The sequence below is a fragment of the Lycium barbarum genome, chromosome 2 (genome assembly GCF_019175385.1).
Source record: "Lycium barbarum isolate Lr01 chromosome 2, ASM1917538v2, whole genome shotgun sequence".
Classification (NCBI taxonomy): domain Eukaryota; kingdom Viridiplantae; phylum Streptophyta; class Magnoliopsida; order Solanales; family Solanaceae; genus Lycium; species Lycium barbarum.
The window spans coordinates 135,170,358-135,185,837 of NC_083338.1; the positions used below are offsets into that span (position 1 = coordinate 135,170,358).

At 42.4% G+C, this 15,480-nt stretch overlaps 1 non-coding gene across 1 annotated transcript; it reads right to left on the reverse strand.

Moving 5' to 3' along the window:
• Positions 1–552: 552 nt before the first annotated feature.
• On the reverse strand, positions 553–659 carry LOC132629589 (small nucleolar RNA R71). Its single transcript, XR_009578356.1, has one exon. It is a non-coding gene; the product is annotated as a small nucleolar RNA R71 (small nucleolar RNA).
• Positions 660–15,480: the final 14,821 nt, after the last annotated feature.

Here is a 15,480-nt window from a genome sequence, read left to right on the forward strand (position 1 = left end):
CCGTTGCTGGGGAATACGGTTTAGAAATTACTAATTGTTGTGTACTCTTCTTTAAAACTTTTTCTATTCCATCACACCTTATTTGCTGTTTTAGTGAACCAGGTGAACATGACAGGAAGACACAATCACAATCAAGGAAACCAAGGGGGAATTCAAGTGAACCATCCTGCACCAGAAGAAGAGGAGGATGAGAATGTATTTGCGGAATTCATCGACGAAACTGATTATGCTTCTGCTGTAGTTCCTCCTAGAACGGGAAATGTTAATTTCAAAATTGATAGTTCTATCTATTAGCTATTGAAACTTGAAGGCTATTTCCGAAATTCTTCGGAGGATTGTCCACTCCGACACCTGAAGAATTTCCTGCATCTATGTTCCCAACAATCTCAAGGTGTTGTTCCTGTTGATGCACTGCGGTTACGAGTCTTCAAATATTCCTTGGCTGGCCAGGCAAGGGAATGGTATGAAAAGCTCCCCAGCAATACCATTCATACCTGGAACGAGTTAGCCAATATATTCTTGAAAAAATGGTTCCCACCAAGCAAAAAGGCTGAGCTTCGGGACAAGATCTTTGAGTTTAGACAACTTCCGAGGGAACAATTATATGCAGCATGGGAGCGTTTCAAATATTATCTAGCTCAATCTCCGACTCATGGATTTCCGGATGCAATCCTCACCGAGAAGTTCTACAAGGGGTTAGATACTATGAATCAAATTGTTGTCAACACTGCAGCTGGGGGATGCTTCATGGATAAATCATTTGTCAACATCACCAGGTTGCTCGATAAGCTTACTACTCACAACCAAGCTTGTCATTCTAGTGATAGTGAAATCCTGTCATATGGTAGCCCTTCTGCTGCCGCGGTGGCCAAAGAAAATCATGAACGAGACCATGCTTTTGCTCAATTTCAAACCACCGTGGATTTATTATCGAAGAGGCTTATGGAGAAAGAAGCCAAAGGTGTGAATGTTGTCGAGGAGATGCCACCTCATGCTCCCGGAATGTACCAAGTCTCTGAAGAAGCTTATCTAGAGGGGCAACCACAATATGAAGATGCGAATTATGTCAACAACTCGCAAGGGGGCTATCAAAGGCAAAATTATCAAGGTCCCGGTAATCACCCATGGCAAAAGCCTCAACAACAATTCCAAGGTAATAATTATGGAAGAAATGATCAAGGCAATCCAAGTCAACGGAATTACAACAACTATAATTATGGCAACAAGAGCTCGAACCCCTACATTCCAACTAGAGGGCAAGCATCAAATTCCCAACCGTGGAGAGATAATTTAGCTAATAACTCTGCTGGCAACACGTCTAATGATTCTGCGGAACTGAAAAGTATGATGCAGAAAATGTTAATGAATCAAGACAGAACAGAGAGCACAATCAAGGGAATGTCTCAGGTCCAACTATCTCATTCAGCTTCCATTCAGAAGCTTGAAGCACAATTCAGAGACCTCTCCCGAGAAGTGCATACTCCCCAACGGGGACAGCTACCGAGTGATACAGTTCCAAATCCAAAAGGTAGTGGAGTAAACTCTGTGGAGAATGTACTTGCTATTAGCACCAGAAGTGGAAAAATACTTCAAAGTGCTAATAAAAAGGTGATTGATCTGGAATAAATTATTGAAGAAGAAAGGCAGCCTGATGTATCTAATGATATTGTGGAGGAAGAAGCAGGGGAGGAAGTCCCTATTGTAGCCAAAGAAGAGCAGAATCTTGATAACCCCAAGGCACCAGTAGAAAACCAAGAAAAGGGGAAGGCAAAACTTTCCGGTGCTCTTCGCCCTTTGAGCCAATTGTTCAAATCTTCACCGCCTTTTCCTCAAAGGCTAGTGAGAAAAACAGAAGATGAGAAGGGCTTGCGATTTTATGATCAACTCAAGCAGTTGACGATGAACATTCCTTTCATGGATGTTGTCCAAGAAATGCCTGGCTTTCCTAAGTATTTGAAGGATGTCTTAACAAAGAAGAAAAAGCCATTGAAACACGACACTGTGGGTATCACTCACCGCGTTAGTGTCATTCTTTCCAAGACTACAGTGCAAAAGAGAGAAGATCCTGGAGCATTCACAATTCCATGCACCATAGGGCAGCAGAATTTCGCCAGGGCTTTGTGTGATAACGGGGCTAGCATAAATCTTATGCCCCTGGAAATTTTCAAGAGATCGGGGCTGGCGATGCCAAGGCCAACTACCATGAGGTTGCAGATGGCTAACAGATCGATAAAAAGTCCAGTGGGGGTAGTTGATGATGTGCTGGTTCAAATCGGGGAATTTCTACTGCCGGTAGATTTCGTGATTCTTGATTGTGCTATTGATCAAGAAATTCCTATTATTCTGGGACGACCTTTCCTTGCCACAGGGAGGGCTCTTATGGATTCTGAGAAGCACGAAATAAAGTTCCGGGTGAACGATGAGGAGGTGACCTTTCACGCAAGCAAAGGCATGAAATTACCTAGTCCTTATCAAAGTATTTCAGTCATAAATTCTATTGGTGAGGTGTATGAAGCAGTGGAATTCAAAATGGAGAAAGAATGCTTGAGTGAAGCACTATCGGCCATATTGGTGAATTTTGATGCTGAACAAATGGAAGGATACACTGAGACAGTGAATGCACTCATCGGTCTGGGGTCTTACTCTTATGAGCCCAAGAAGCTGTCTCTTGATCTAGAGAAACGAACAACTCCTCCAGCGAAACCATCAATTATTGAGCCACCGAAGTTGGACCTCAAGCAACTTCCATCCCATCTTAAATATGTGTTTCTTGGAGCAAATGCCACCCTCCCAGTTATTGTGTCATCACTTCTGAATGAGGGCTAAATCCAAACACTCATCGCAGTATTGAAGAAGCATTTAAGAGCTTTGGGTTGGACTATTGCAGACATCCGGGGGATTCCCTCCGGAATTTGTGAGCACCGAATACAGTTGGAGGAGGAAAGTTCGCCAAGTGTTGAGCATCAGCGAAGATTAAATCCACCGATGCAAGAGGTGGTGAAGAAGGAGATTATTAAGTGGCTAGATGCTGGGGTGGTTTACCTGATTGCCAACAGTCCATGGGTAAGCCCAGTCCAGTGTGTGCCAAAGAAAGGAGGCATCACAGTTGTCCCTAACTCTAAAAATGAGTTGATTCCAACAAGGACTGTCACCGGTTGGAGAGTGTGTATGGACTACCGGAAGCTGAATACCGCATCTTGCAAGGATCACTTCCCTATGCCTTTTATTAATCAAATGCTTGATCGGCTAGCTGGAAGATCTTATTACTGTTTCTTGGATGGGTACTCAGGGTACAACCAAATCAATATCGCATTGGAAGACCAAGAAAAGACTACTTTCACTTGTCCCTATGGGACATTCGCTTTCAGCCGGATGCCATTTGGTCTTTGCAATGCCCCAGCTACCTTCCAACGATGCATGATGTCCATATTGTCTGATATGGTTGAAAACTTTCTTGAAGTTTTCATGGATGATTTCTCTGTGGTGGGAGATTCATTCGATGAATGTTTGGGTCATCTTGATCGGGTGCTACAACGGTGTGAGGAGACCAACCTCGTGCTCAACTGGGAAAAGTGTCATTTTATGGTCAAGGAGGGTATTGTCCTTGGCCATAAGATTTCAGAAAGAGGGATTGAGGTTGATCAAGCTAAAATCGATGTGATTTCACAACTCCCTCCGCCCATTTCAGTGAAAGGAGTTCGGAGTTTCTTGGGACACGCAGGATTCTATAGGAGGTTTATCAAAGACTTCTCCAAAATTACAAACCCAATGTGCAAACTCTTGGAAAAAGAGTCCAAATTCAATTTTGATGAGAAGTGCATTAAGGCTTTGGACGAGTTGAAGCTGAAGTTAACCTCCGCACCTATTGTTGTGTCCCCGGATTGGTCGTTGCCCTTTGAATTAATGTGTGACGCCAGTGGTCTTGCAATTGACGCTGTGCTTGGTCAGCGGCTAAACAAAATCCTCCACCCAATTTATTATGCCAGCAAAACACTGAATGAAGCTCAATTGAACTATACAGTAACGAAGCAAGAATTACTTGCTATTGTTTATGCTTTTGAAAAGTTCCGGGCTTATTTGTTGGGTGCCAAGGTGGTGGTTCACACTGACCATGCTGCATTGTGCTATTTGGAAAAGAAGGATGCTAAGCCTCGGTTGATAAGATGGGTCTTGTTGCTACAAGAATTTGACTTTGAAGTCAAAGACCGAAAAGGGTCAGAAAATCAAGTAGCTGACCATCTCTCCAGACTGGAAGCACCAGGGAGACCGATTGATGTGTTGGATATTGATGACACTTTTCCGGATGAAAGAGTCTTGGTCATCTCCAATGATGTGGCACCATGGTATGCCGATATTGCCAATTATTTGGTAACTAGCATCGTTCCTGAAGAGTTAAAGACATATCAAAAGAAGAAGTTCTTGAGAGACTGCCGACAGTATTGTTGGGATGAGCCTTACTTATTCAGAACGTGTGCTGACAATATGATTCGGAGATGTGTGGCGGAATCTGAGGTGACGGATATTTTGAAGGCGTGCCATGATTCTCCGGTTGGTGAACATCACAGTGGTAATCGAACCGCAGCCAAGGTGCTAGAGTGGGGCTACTACTGGCTAGCCATTTATCGTGATGCAAATATGTTGGCACGCTCTTGTAATAAATGCCAACGCCAGGGCACAATAGGTCGGAGGCATGAAACTCCGATGAACTTTGTTCTTGAGGTGGAGCTATTTGATGTATGGGGAATTGATTTTATGGGGCCCTTCGTGAGCTTCTACGGCCTGAAATACATTCTTGTCGCAGTGGATTATGTCTCCAAATGGGTGGAGGCGGTGGCCTTGCCTAACAACGATGGTAGGAGAGTCAATGCCTTTCTAAAAAAGAACATCTTTACTAGATTTGGTACTCCTAGAGCTATTATTAGTGATGGTGGCTCTCATTTCTGCAACAAACCATTTGGCGATCTTCTTGAAAAATATGGTGTGCATCATAGGGTTGCCACTCCATATCATCCTCAGACGAGTGGTCAGGTTGAGGTCTCAAACAGAGAGATAAAAAGCATCTTGGCAACGACGGTCAATGTAAATCGCACTGACTGGTCCAAAAGGTTGGATGATGCTTTATGGGCATATCGCACGGCATTCAAAACGCCTATTGGGACTTCACCGTATAAGTTGGTATTTGGGAAGGCATGTCATTTGCCTATTGAGCTTGAGCATAAAGCCCTTTGGACATTGAAAAGGCTAAATATGGATTGGCATGAAGCACCCAAGCTGTGGTTGTTTCAAATCAACGAGATGGATGAATTTAGGTACAATGCCTATGAAAGTGCAACACTGTACAAGGAAAATATGAAATACTATCACGACTCGAAGATCCTAAAAAGAGATTTTCAGCCAAAAGATTTGGTCTTATTGTACAATTCACGCCTGAAGTTCTTTCCAGGCAAGTTAAAGTCTCGCTGGTCTGGTCCTTTTGAAATTGTAAGTGTGTCACCAAATGGAAGCGTCATTGAAGTGAAATCCGAGGATGGCACTCGGACTTTTAAAGTGAATGCACAAAGAGTAAAGCATTACCATTGGTGTATTGATGATGGTAAGGTTATTGATAGGTATCGTTTGAAGTATGGCTCATGAACTCGAAAATGAGGTACCACGTCGAGCTGTGACGTTAAACCAAGCGCTGTGTGGGAGGCAACCCACATTTACCGCTTTGTAAGTAGTTTAAAGTTTGTATTTTCTTTGTGTTCTTTTGTGTTTTTGATGTGCTAATGTGGTAGGATTTGGAGCACTGAAGAGGCCAATTACCTGCTGAGTTTTTCTACACGAGACGCTCCATGTTACGGACCGTAACTCATGTTACGGCCCGTATCATGGAGCGTAACAAGCTAGAAGAAACCCAGAAATCACTGAAGGATGGAGGAATAGTGTTACAGTCTGAGTTACGGGCCGTCGTACATGTTACGGACCGTAACACATGACCGTAACTTTGACAAAAATCTGGGCATTCACTGGAAATTCTGAACACGTTACGCCAGGTGATACGGACCGTAACACGAGTTACGGTTCGTCGATTGTAGTGCCAGGTCATTAATGACTAAGTGAAACGGGGTCGTTTAGTTGACCGTAACACGAGATACGGTTCGTAACAAGGAACGTAACCGTCAGGCATGTTTAAATACATGACCCGACGGTTACCACTTTTTAAAACAAAAAAACGAACCGCCTCTTCTTTTTCACTAACTCCCTCATAACCCTTCTTCTTTTTCTCTTCATCTCCCCTCTCTACTTCTCCTAATCTCCTCCATATTTCTCTCAATCTCATTGTTATTTTCTTATAAAAAATCAATGCTTTACATTTCGAGTTTCGTCAAATCATCGCCAACGATCAAGTATCACCATGTCTCAACTCTCTTTCATCTTTTATCGAGACGAAAGCTATGATTGTCATGCGTGAATTCATATGATAGGTGTTGAAATTCGTGTTTTGACTGTGTTGATTTAGTTTGAATTACCATTGATTAATTATGCCGGGTTTGACAATGGTTGGGGGTTGGGATTGGTATTTGTGCTGTTTAAAAGACTCGTGGGCACAAGCACATTGTTTCCCACTGAGTCGGAGGGCATCCCAATTGAAGGTTTCATTCGTGAAATTTCAAAAATCAATTTGCCCACCAACTGTTCGATAAAAATCCCCAATGAAAACTTTAGTAAAACCGGGTGAAGTCTGAGTAACCCAAGGCATGTGAGGGGATAAAATGATGTTTTACACCATACCCATGGAGCATAAAGTCGAAAATCGTAGCCTCGTGCTTAAAACGAGAAAATTTGGCCAAGCCATTTGTTTGTTAATCTGTTGCCCGTCATTCTGTGTTACGGACCGTAACGTGTGTTACGGACCGTAACATCGCACCGTAACACCGATAATTTCCATGAAAACTTTTTGGAAATTTGGCTGATGTTACGGTGGGATGTTACGGACCGTAACACCACACCGTACCATCGATGGATTCCATGAAAACTTTCTGGAATTTTGAGAGAAGTTACGATGAGGTGTTACGGACCGTAACACGAGTGACGGACCGTAACATCATACCGTAACACCTCTCAAATTTCCAATAACTTTTCTGGAAATTTTGGTCATGTTACGGTGAGCTATTACGGACCGTAGCCTGTGTTACGGACCGTAGCCTGTGTTACGGACCGTCGACTGTGTTACGGTCCCTGTGTTGGAAATGAACAAACTAAGTTACGGTTTGATGACACGGACCGTAACAAGTATGACGGTCTGTCGACTGTGTTACGGTGCATCAGCTAATGAAGCCTTTAAACTTCCACCAATAAAGTGTATAATTGAAACGTTTCTCCCCTATCATATCTAACTGTTCCTTACGCGGGTATGGGAAAACCACGACAATCAAAAAAGGCTTCACCTAAAGTGGTGGAAAAAGGAAAAGGTCATGCTGCAAGCAAAGTAACCTCAAGGCTGCGCGACGACGATCTAATCAAGGACGCCAGGCCTACAAAGAGACCAGTCGCACCTAGCAGGCCTGCCCCACCAGTCGCACCCAGCCAGCCAGACCAACCATCAGAAAGTTCCTCCTCGGCTAAGGAGTCGAGTTCGTCGAGTTCGCCGAGCCAGAGTGAACCCAGGCAGGCTGTCACCCCACCACACCAACCTCAACCATCCATTAGACAGCCTACTGCAGAGGAGCGCGAAAAAGTGCGCGAGCAGGAAAGGAGAGAACTTGACATTCGGATGCAAGCAATGACTGAGAAGATCCTTCGGTTTTCTGTGGAGGGATCTGAAGACTTGTACAATAAAGGTTGTGAGCTAGTAAAGAATGAGGGGGCGGACCCAAGGTGGAGTATTTTCGAGGAGATGAACGTCAGTTTCGACGGTCTCAATGGTTATCCAGGCATTCGTGACACTATCCGCTTCCATAAGTTAGACTTTCTGAAAAACTCTGTGGGCTCTTACATCCCGGTTTTTGTTCGGGAATTCTACGCATCGTACGGGGCCACTATATTCAAAGCACTAAAAACGGGGCAGCGCGCAAGTCAAGTACCGGCAATGACCGAGATAATAATGCGGAAAAAGAAGATCGACATCTCTCCGACGGCTATCAATAGAATACTATTCGGGGAGGATTATATAGAGCCTACAGCAGCGGAAGAAGGGGAGTTTGTATACAAAGTTGAACAGAAAGATACAATCTCCGTCCGAAAATGGGTGGCTTCAGTTATTGCACGAACAGCAGATCACGAATGGGCCATGGTGCCAACGTTGACAGCCACCGTGCGAATTTGAAAAACACCCTCACGCTAGAGGCAAAGTTTTGGTGGAAGATTGTTCTATTTCGCATCCGCCCTACCCAGACAGATAATTTTTTGACTCCGGACAGGGCTGTTCTTGTAGCTGCCATTATGTCGAGGTATAAGATCAACTTCGGGCGACTGATAGCAGCAGATCTCCGAGAGAGAGCCACTCAGCCAGCCACTTCCCTCATTCATCCATGTCTGCTTACGCTACTATGCTTACGTACAGAACCAGAACCCCTCCCCCATATCGATCACAGTGTGATCGCCAGCCATATTTATGACATCACAAAGGGGAAGGATGATGTGTTGAGCCAGGGTCCAATGCCCTCTGCATCATCTTCTGAGGTGCCGGAGGGGCCAACGGGATCAGATGTTATACCCTTCGCTATTATGGGTGTTGAGGAAGCTCAGGCGGGTCAGCCCACAGATTTTGAGGCTCCACCGGCTGATTATGCTACACAGCCCATGCCAGCTCCAGCCGCACCTACTTCGGGTGGTCCTACCTCTTCGACTGGAGCAAGCCTAGCACCAGCCCAGCAAATACCGGGAGTCCCACCCGAGCTTGCGAGAAAAATGATGTTCAATCGGGAAAATTTTAGGGCAGTGGTCCTGCAAGCAGATCGCACAGATAGGCAGGTCAAGCAGCTCATGACTGAGCTGAAATTGTACACTAAAAGAGCCATTGATGCTGCGTTGCAACCAATCAAAGAACAGCTGGCTGACGACCACCAACGGATCCACTCTCGTATAGATGGTATTGAGAACAGGATGACTGAGCTGACTAGGACACACCCTGCTATGGAGTTGAGCGCTATTCGGAGTGAGTTGCGGTCTGTCAAGGATGATGTGCAGAAATTGAAGGCACAGGATGTGGCTGTGGTGACTGACCAGCTTCCGAAGGTACACACAGAGTTGGTGCAGAGCTTCTACCGGCCGGGTCAGAGTCTACTTGGAGATGATGACATCGAGGACACGGTTGAGGAGGAGCACGATGAGGAGTTGGAAGAGGATACCCCCTCTTTGACAAAAGGGAAGCGCAGGAGAGCCTCGCTAGATGATGAAAACCTCGATCCCATTCTCCAGAGCCTTGATCCATTTGCTGCTTTGCGCCCGCAGAATGAGGAAGAGGAGCGGCGCACCTTGAAGAACCTCAGACATGAGTCTCGGCTGAGTTCTGACACCGCAGGAGCTACTTCTAGCTCAGCCCAGCCCATTGAGCCGGCTCACCATACTTCTCCCCCACCCACTTCTCCACCTCATGATGCTGCTGCAGATCCGAGCGCCTAATGCGCTCCAGGGAGGCCCTCCGTTCTTTTAATGCGTTATGTTGATGCCTTGAGGGCAATGCATGCTTTTAAGTTGGGGGTGTGGGTAATTTTTGATTGGTTGTTGGGATTGCTGTTTTAGTATACTGGATATTGTTTTTATTGTTTTTGTTTTGGTGGGTATTTTATCCCAAATTGTGATAGTAAGCATGTGTTTAAGACAATTGTGATTTTTGTGTTTTTGTTGGTATTGTTTTTATTATTAAGTATGTGTTAGGACCTTCTTCGGCTATTCTTTGTTGTGTGTTCTATTCCCGAAGAATGCGATGTGTATGTTGAAGGCATGTTTAGGATGTTTAATATAGAAATAAAGTAATGATGACTTAAGTGGTAGTGATCCGTGTTTCTAGCATAGATAAAAGTGGTTTTTACAGTTCAATGATATCCCTCCGAAAAATAATTTGTGATGTACATCAAGAATGAGCTGTTGATATTGACATGTATGGTTCTTTTAATGACATTGCAAAGAAAGGGTGTTTATGCATGTGAAATCTTCAAACGGAAATGAAGTCAGAGTATTTAAACAATCCTTATGCCATTGTGTTGTGAGTTCTTAGTTTCTATTTGCATATGATGCTTGTAATCTAGAACTTGCCCGGTTGGTCGTGCGTGAATTCTAAGGAGAATTTGATTGTGAAGTGATCTTAGGCTTTCTTTGTATTAACCCCAAAACCTGTTTATCTTAAATGAGCCTAGGCCGTACAGAAAATGATCCTTAGTCTCCCATTTTGAGCCTATAGACTTTTTCTTCGATTAACCGTGAACTAACCTCTTTCCCTTCTGTGAATAAACCCATTTGGCACCAAGTCCTTCCTTGACACTGAAGAATGACAAATGAGGCTAAAAGCCTAAGTTGGGGGTGACAAGTGAAAAATGCGGAAAATGAGGCCAAAGGCCTGTTCGGGGTGATCGCGAATATTAAGAAGCATAATTCAGCGTGGATATATATATATATATATATACAAGTATATAAGCTCTAAATAATTCCACGCTAAAGATGGAGGGTCGGAAATGATAGGAAGAATGGTGAATGAAGTCAAAAAGAAGTGTCGAGAAGAGTGAGTCACCGATATCCAAATATTCATCCTACCCGTCCCAAAGCCAATGTTACAAGCCCAAAAAAGTCCTAATGTGATCACAATCAAATTGTTCAAAGTTGAATGCATGGAAAATAAAGGCAAGCCTATGGTATGTGCACGCATGGTATGCAAAATATCTTTGTGAGTGTGAGTGTTCTTCTGTCTCTTTAGTCTTCTGTCCCATTTATGTCATAAATGTGTGTTGGGACATTCTTTGGTCTATGTGAGGGCGTAAGGATTGTAGGTTTCAAAGTAACTGGCTTTCCGGAAGTTGAAATTCATGTGCATAGAGACCCCCATACTATGATTGTGTCATTAATTGAGGTTGCATAGTGAATTAAAACTTTTCTGAAATGTGCGTCTTATGTCACAAATAGGAAATGGATAAAAGCCTTAATATTTTTCTTGGATTGAAGAGTCTGTGCTAGAAACACATGCCAAAACCACCGTAGTCATTCTTATTTTGCTATGATGTCGTGTGTTAGTAGCGAATATTGTTGTAGTTGCTTGAGGACAGGCAAAAGCTTAAGTTGGGGTGTTGATGTGCCGTGAATTTTGGCACATTTTATGCCTTTGTAACTAGAAGTGTTGCTTGTTTTTAAGTGTTTTTACATTGTTTCTTATGATATTTTTGTGTTTTATAGGGTTGATTAACTAAGGATCGGAAATGAGATGAAACGCTGAAAAACGGACAAATTGGAGATAAATGACGGTCCGTAACTCATGTTACGGACCGTAACGGGATCCGTAACTCATGTTACGGTTCGTACCATTGAACCGTAACAAGGCCTAAATTTCCAGAAAGTTTTCATTGAAACCATCAGTGTTACGGTGTGATGTTACGGTCCGTAACATATCACCGTAACATCAGCTAAATTTCCAGAAAGTTTTCAATGAAACCATCAGTGTTACGGTGTAGTGTTACGGTCCGTAACTCATGTTACGGTCCGTAACATATCACCGTAACATCAGCCAAATTTCCAGAGAGTTGCCAAGTAAAGTCACAAGTTACGCCTCAGAAGGATGGACCGTAACACAGGTTACGGTCCGTCGCATGGTGGCCGTAACATCAAAGCTGACAAATGACGAACTGAAGGACGGACCGTAACATAGGTTACGGTCCGTAACAATGCGGCGTAAGGGCATTTTTTCCCAGAAACTTGGCGCGATTTTTGGCTCTATAAAAACTTAATGTAGGGTTTTAATTCATTATTCAGATTTTCTTTTGGAGGCAAAAACCCTAGGTCTTTAATCTTAGAAGTGGTTGGAGCATTTAAGGCAACAACTTCACTCTCATTCCATCTTGTATTTTTGCATTGTAAGTTCATTATATTTACTTGTAAGCTTTCTTTGCTATCCAAAATCATGAGTAGCTAATTTTAAAGCTAAGGTTGTGGAACCCATGATGGATATTATGTGAATGGGTTTCTGTTATTGATATATGCATAATGGTTGTTTGTATTCATTCAGTTTTCATAATTTAGTGTTGGGTGATGATTGCAAGCATTATCCTAAGCCATTATATTAACTGTTCTTGGGAAGGAAAGAAAGTATTGGTAAGATTGAATGACAATGACTCGAGGCGTTAACCCTCGTTTAATAGACTAACTTAGGGATGAGAATAAGTCTAAATTGGCAGTTTTGGTCATTCTTCGATTGCAACTCTTTTACATTCGGAAGAATCATAAAGAGGAAATACGACTTAACTGTTGGAAAACATTAAGAAGTTCTTAAGAGACCAAGTGCATATTCATAGAACAACCATTAGAAGTATATCACATTGAAACCTGAAGCATAATATCTAATCAAATTGGGGAAGACAACCTTAGTCTCTATTTCGCATTAAATACAATTTCAGTCAAAATACTTAATTACATTATTCAACAACTATTTCAAACTATCAGGAATAGGATTAAAGCCTTTAAAGACTAGTATCGCATACGATTAGTACTCTTTTCTCTCCATATTCCCTGTGGGATTCGACCCCAACCTTGTTGGGTTATTATATTTGACAACGTCCACTTTACGCCATTAATAGGTGTAATTTGAGCGTATCAAGCCTCGAGGTAAAGAAAGTCTAGGCATATCCGAATCATGAAATTAGAATAAAAAAGAGCATCATTCAAACCCTACTTCTATTCAAGACCCAAATTCTCAACCTATGGAATAAGGTTTATGAACTCGAAATGTGAAATTAGGAATCTAAAGGTCTCAACATGAAATTAAAACTCTAGGTGATCAATCCCCATAAATATCAAGCTAGAAAAATCAATAATTTACTCAATTTCGAATTCTACGCAAAATCCCCCAAATTTGGGTATAAACCCTAACTTCCAATTCTGTAAATTAGCACTAATTAGGAAGAAATTATGAAATAAACGATTCTAATCATCAATTCAATGCTTAAAGAAGCTACTCAACCAACAAATCATGATTTAGAAGCCTAGAAAGAATAACTGATTTAACTCACTTTTAATCTTCAATCACTTAATGAACTATCAAGATAAAAGAAGTGAATAAGGACAATGAAATAGTAAAGGGATTAGAAGAACTTACCACCAAGAATTTCCTCCAAGAATATCCTAGAATTGCTCCCAATAGCTCAGATTTCTGAATAGTAATAAATGAGGGACTTAGGGCTTTTAACACTTCATTTAATGAAATAACTACCCGACACCCGCGTTCGCGACCAGCTGACCGCTCCAGCGGTCCCATGACCGCTACAGTGGTCATGCCCAAATGGCACTGGCTGCTTCAACTGCAGGGTGACTGTTATAGCAGTACCGCTGCCGCGATACTGGTGCCACCAAATAGGGCACTTGACACCAGAAAAGTCCCTAAGTTTTCACAACTCAATCCGAATTTTCAACTATCTCTCGAGGCCATCTACTCACATACTAGATATGCATACATACATAAAAACATGCTATGAACGCACTCATGGCCTCGAAATTCCTACGGAGGTCTCGTTGACCGAGTCAACCCCTGATACCTCAATTCCAACTTCCCAAACCAAGTTCCAAAATGCACCCGAGTGCATTGGGAACCGAACGAAATATGTACACAAGTTCTAAAAGACCATCCGGACCTCTCGTTATCGACTGATTTCCGAAAAAGTCTGTTTACCCAAAAGTCAACTTTGAGTCAGCTCTTTTTCACTTAAAGCTCGATCTCCCAAAAAGTCATCCAAATTAATTCCGAACACCTCAGGAAGCGCGACAACAGTTCTCTCAGGTCAAAAGTGAGCTAACAATCTCGTGGAAAAGGCCAAAAAGTGTCGTAAAGACTATAGTGACCAATTGGGTCGTTACAACATTGTGGCAGATAACCAGGCTGCTTTTGTCTAGGGTAGATCAATGGTGAATAACATATTTATTTTCCATGATTTATTAAGACATTATAATAGAAAGACTACTCCAAGGTGCTTGATGAAAATTAATCTTAGAAAGGCCTATGACATGGTAAGTTGGGATTTCCTTAAAGAAGCTCTAGTGGGATTTGGTTTTCCAGCAAAATTCATTGAATGGGTTATGAAATGTGTGATAACTCCTAAACTCATTGTCAAAATCAATGGAGAAGGTTATGGGTACTTTGGAGGAAAGAGAGGACTATGGCAAGGTGACCCTATGTCTCCCTTATTATTTGTCCCTGTAATGGAGTACTTGTTAAGAGTACTTAAGAACATAAGCATATTGCCAGATTTCAGGTTTCACCCCATGTGCAAACCTTTCAGATTGACTCATCTTATCTTTGCTGATGTCTTGGTTATTTTTTGTAAAGGTGAAGCTAAATCTGTTACAAGAGTGAAAGAGGCTTTAGCACACTTTAGTGTAGCTACTGGACTTGTGACAAATATGGATAGGTCTAGTCTGTTTTTGGCTGGTATGGATGATAATGTGAAGAAGCACTTACTGGACTTGACTGGATTCACTCAAAAAAGTTTCCAATAAGGTATCTAGGCCTTCCCCTCTCTTCTAAGAAAGGGAGCAAGCTTGAATGTCACCAGCCAGTGGACAATATCACTAACAGGATTAAAACCATATATGCCAAGCAGCTTTCCTATGCAGGAAGACTGCAGGTGATTATGACTTCCTATGCAGGACTACAAGTGATTATGACAGTATTATTCTCTATACAAATTTTTGGGGGTCTGTGTTCATTCTTCCACAAAGCATAGTTAAGGAGGCTAATAGATTGTGTAGAGAATATCTATGGGGTTATACAACTGAGAAGAGGAAAATTCCACTTGTTTCTTGGGAATCAGTATGTTGTCCAAAAAAGTAAGGTAGGTTGAACATTAAAGGGTGTGGCATTTGGAACTTGGCTTCGGTGGGCAAACTTCTATGGAACCTGGTTGTGAATAAGGAATCTTTGTGGTCAAAATAGGTGCATGAGATTTACATTAAATCCAACACAATTTGAACTCACCAAGCACCTCTGGATAAAATTTGGTATTGGAGATTAAATGCTCTAAAGGACAGGATGCAGAACTGGTACACCCAGGGGCAGTTCTTGTTAATAGCAAACTGGAAGTACTCTATAACAATGGGTTATTTGGATCTGGCTAGCTCTCGAGCAACACTGTAAAATGCAGCATTCATTTAGAACTCCATGTCACCTCCTAAATACATATTCATCATGTGGTTGGCTGTTAAACAAAGGTTACTTACCAAAGCAAGACTCATACATATCCACATCCCTATGGATGAAGAAAATCGTTGTCTCTGCCAATCACAAGCAGTGGAGACTAGCCAATA